This window comes from Teleopsis dalmanni, chromosome X (genome assembly GCF_002237135.1).
Source record: "Teleopsis dalmanni isolate 2A chromosome X, ASM223713v2, whole genome shotgun sequence".
Classification (NCBI taxonomy): Eukaryota; Metazoa; Arthropoda; class Insecta; order Diptera; family Diopsidae; genus Teleopsis; species Teleopsis dalmanni.
The window spans coordinates 96,754,591-96,759,946 of record NC_051848.1 but is presented as its reverse complement, the minus strand read 5'-3'; positions in this window follow the sequence as shown (position 1 = coordinate 96,759,946).

Genomic DNA, 5,356 nt, shown 5'->3' with positions numbered 1-5,356 from the left:
AGCACTTAAACAAACATTGTTGCCATATGTTTTTAAATCTTGAGATTTAATACATGCTGCTAGGAAAATATTATTTAAGTTGGTTTCCCGAAATGGTGTGCATGGAAATGCATAATAAACATTACAAATGGAATCTTTGGATGCATGAGAGCCCAATGGATTATTTAATTCTAAATCATCAATAAACAGAAAGTAAGGTATTAACACTTTTTCAGGATATAATTCACATTTTTTCTTCCATAATGAACTTTGAACAATGTTTGTAAAATTATGGCTATCTTTTAGTTTCTTTATTTCGGCCAACATCTCTGACAAATAATTGTCTTTTTCTAGTATTTTCTTCATAGTATCATGTAAGGGTAACATTGCCATTTTGGACGATTTTCCGCTTAATTTCAGTACGCCTTTTTGATGAACTAAAGTTTCTTTTTCATTAATAACAACTTCATGCAAATTATCAACAAGATTATTTTTTTTTAAGCTTTGAAAAAGCATATGTTCTGATTTACACCACTCAAATATGTTTACATATTTGAACACCGCACTCAAAAATTCTCCCTTAAGTTCCAAGTTACTTAATAATTTTGAATTGATCATTTCAGTAAATGTTGCTAATATTGGCGTTAATAGCAAATTCTGTATGGATTCTTGAATGTCTATGACATCTTTGCGGGTTAGGTTTGATTTAGCGTATAAATTCAGAACGAATTTTAAAACATTTTCTCGAAAGTCCAACTGAGTAATGTTATTATTATTATTTTCACGTTCTGCTTCGTCAAAATTTAAATCTGCAATTTCACAATTGCTATCATTTTTTTGTGATAAATGCGACGCAGCAACATTATTCGTTGTTGCAGTAGTAATAGCTGTTGTTGTTATTGTTGCTTTTGTTGTTGTCAGTTTGCGTGGTGATGTAGCCGCAGACTTTTTCTTTTTATTGGCGCCATGCCTTAATAGATGACGCTTATAGCTGAAAGTGCGCCCAAAAACTTGTCCACAATGCAAGCAACGATAATCATCAAATTGCTTTAATTTGTGCTGAATTTTTAAATGTAATAATAATTTCTCCACGTTAATTAATTTATGTTTGCACAAAAAACACTTTTCCATTTTTTAAATTGTTTATTTATAAAAAATTTTACCGATAATAAAACGCACAGAAAACTGCCACTTAACACGACAGCGCATAGAATCAGACTGAGTTTGCTCAGCTGCTCTAAATGAGAACGTAATAGGCAATTAAAAAAGGAAAAGAGAAAGAGAAAGAATATGCAAACTTTCAAAATTTCTGTCAAAACAGTGCACAGCAATCAAAATTTTATGAATATTTTCTGAATTCTTTCATAAAATTTAAGAAAAGCTTCATACACAAATCAATTATTATCTTAGAATATATATTTCATAGATTCTTTGAATTTTTTCACATGCACCATGAAAAATTCACGAACATTATTTTATGACAGCCTGTTCACAAAATCTATGAAATTTTTCACACAACAATAATTGGTTTAAGAAAAATTACATATATTCTATGTAGTTTTTCTGAAATTTTATGAAAAATACGATATGAACTTTTATGAAATCTTTTCGTAAAATATCGTGTACAAATTTGGTTCAGTGTAGAGCCAAAACACTTTTAGATAAGTCTAAATTAAAACAAAAGTTGCTCTATGATAGAAATAGTGAACAATTAGAATTAAATATAGGAGATAAAGTACTATTTAGGAATGAAGTAGGTCATAAGCTAGAAAGTCAATACACGGGTCCCTATAGAATAGAAAGTAAAGAAAACAACGGAAACATTGAAATAAGAAACAATAAAAATAAGAAACAGTTAGTACATACTAATAGAAACAAATTGTATAATGAATAAGTTACAATAAATGTAGTGACTATACAAATAAATATAACTAAACTAAATTTAATTATATAAAATTATTGAAAATTAATACTTTATTTAAAAAATTAAGAATAATCCAGTTATGGCATTATTCTTTCCCAAAAAGGAGGTGTAATGTATATGCGTTAGTTATATTGGCAATGTATACAATTAATATAATAATAAGTGGTTCTATATTTAAATGCGCAGTGTATATAAAAATACACTAATTGTTTCCAAGCGCATTGCATTGTTTACAAACAAATGCATAATTCCACACAAGGAATTTGACACCACACATATCGGCGGCACTTTGCCTTCGAGTTAACCATATGCTTGCCAGGCATTGACCGCATATACAACAACATCAACAGTAAGCGTACCCGATAACAGTGGAATCGTAGACGCTTACTTAGCAATAAATTATTAAATAGTAAAGTACTTACGCTGCGCCGTTTTGTACTTAAAAAAAAATACATATAAAATATTAAAATAAATAATAGCAAAATATATATATAAATATAAAATATTTAGTAAATAAGAAAGTACATACACTGCGTCGTTATATACCTAGGTTAAGTCGAAAGTAAAGATTAAAATAAAAATCAGAACTAGAAATGCACTCATAAGAAGCGCACCAAGTTCTCAACTAAAACAAAACTTCTTTTTATTTAAAGTAAAAATATATGTTAAAAGAAGGAACGCCAAATCATATCGGCGATTAAATATCCTTCAAAGATTTAACATTTTTACATTATATACAAATTTGATGATTTGATGAAAATACAATAGCTAAACTTGATACATAATCAAAATATGAAATTTACAATTTATTCTTAAATTAATAAAATGCAAAATATGCGTTACTATACAATAATATTGACATTACACTCGTAAATTTTTGCTACTGTCGTACTTAATAAGGCCAAATACTTTCGATAGTGCACTGACCACCAAAGTGCTGATAATGCTTTTTCGATCAATGACCTACAAACCGTTGGCCTAAAATAAAACAAATAGAACGTGCAAGCAAGTAGTTATTGCAAATGATTTAACAAATGATTACAAAATATATTTATAAACAAAATATATAAATAAAAAATTTACTATTGAAAGATAATGATATAATTATTAAGGTCTAAGCCTTAACAAATATTTTAGAATAAATAATTTGTTCATTCTTATTATTAAATATTTTTTCATTATTATATATATCAAAACTTACTTGAAAAGATTCTTTGAGATCAATATCAATTTCTATTTTTAAAATAAATGCTTAAATATTTAATATTAATCAAAAACAAATTTTAAATGCTACCCATACGAAATGCTTAATATCACTAAATACATTTTTGGATTAACTTTTTTCTTATGTATAAGAAAGATGACAACATTGAAAATACACCCAACTCTCTTTTAGCACGGTAGATGCGTTCCTTGCAAAACCGTGTAAAAAAAATCGTATGAAAAATGTATATGCTAAATGGTAAATTTGGGGATATGTTCCACAACTTAAAAAAGTCGTGTAAGACGAAAACATTCGAAATATTTTTCCATAAAATCGTGTAAAAAAATTTATAAAATAAATCCATATTAATTAAAAAAGAAATGTCAAATTGGCAAAAATGTCAAATTGGTAACTGTTTCTTTTAGTTGTTAAAAAATCTGTTAATAGGTGATGTTTTTTTGGTTTTTTAAGTTGTTTATACAATTCTTCATATCCATCTATACAACAGTTAAGATTGCGTGTAAATTGTAATGCACGCTTCATGTCAGAATCATAAATTAAAAAATGTTGCTCCATACTTTTTGCAAATTTTAAGCCCTAGTTTAATTCACGAAACAGAAGTATTTTGTATTTAATTTTGAACCGTGTTATTTCAAAATCGTGTAAGAAAAAGACCGTGTAAAAAGAGAGTTGGGTGTACCATATAGTAAAAGTGCAACATAAATATTAGTTAAACCAAATGCTTGACTAACGTAGTTCGGCTTCGATAGGTCACAACTCCACAAAACTGTGCTCGTTCACTTCTAATCACACATTCGTAATCAAAATTATGGGGAAATTAATTAAATAAATAAAACGTGGTGAAATTAAAATTAAAAGTATTATTAACTGGCGAACGAACTAAAAAACCTAGTAATATTTAAAAAAAAATTAATGAAACTCAAAACCAACATGTAAAGAACAATTATTTGCTTTGTACAAATTCTTTTTTTTTGTGATTTTAAAGTGTGTTTAATGTGTGTATAATGTGTGCCATCAGATTTTTTAGTAGTGTATACAACAATATTATTCCTCAAGGGATTGTAAGGATGGAAATTTTTATTAATTTTCAACCTACATACAACCAGTATAAAGTGGATATCTGCAATAAAAAAGAACTGATTAATCTTTTATTGTTATTATTAAAAGTAAATAACTTACCATAAACCCACCCCCGCATGCATGTAACTGCACCACATGAATAAACCTAAGATTACATCGAAAATGCAAGGAATATAAAATATATTTAAACAAATAAATAACACCTCACCTTATTTATTTATTATTTATATAAAGAGGTTTTCGAACAGAAGTGAAACAACAACAAAAATTTATTTTTTAAATTATTTTAATAAATTGAATTTTTGGCTGACCATACAGCTGTTTCGAGTATTGCCAAATACCCTTCATCAGTGGTCTTGGAAATATTCTTGTATTTAATTATTCGTAAATAATTATTTTTGAGACTGCAAGTACCAGGAATCGAACTCGGGTCCTGCCAAATGTGAAGCTCAGAATCAGCGCGCCTTAACCAACTGATCCAAAGCCGTATTTGACTTTTTTGTTCGCATATTTTTCTGGAGTTTTATTACTTTTACTATGAAAGTTTCTTATTAACAATTTTACTTGCTGTGTTTATATTAGAACGAAATCATAAACCAGCTGTAGAATAATTCAATTAATTAAATAATTATATTTTTATTTTTAATTGTTAAATTTCAATACTAATCTGTTTGTAGAGGCATTATTTGTTGCATGATTTGTTCTTTCTTATGTACAGAACCTAATCTAGGAACGTAATGCTGAGAGAGTCATGCTAATGTTACTCCACTAGTCGCACTGGCGAGACCATTATTTTGTGAATATAAGTTGTAATTTAACGTCAAATTTTCGAGACGAAAGTGACTATTATATTATTATACTATTATTATTATTTATATTAATAATTTTTATATTTTTAATATTTATTAATATATATTTTAATTTTAATTAATATAAATATTAAGCAATGACTATAATTAATTAAAACTATAATTAATTTAATTTTTCTTGTTTTGAATTATTTAATTTAATTTGTAATTTTTTTAAAATTGGTAGCAAAAATAAAAGATAAATTTTAATTTTTTGCAAAATTTGCAAAGTGAATTAATCATTTGCAGTTTTTTTGTAAAGTTTTGCAGTTTACTTTTGCAAAGCGCAAAGTAAAAAGT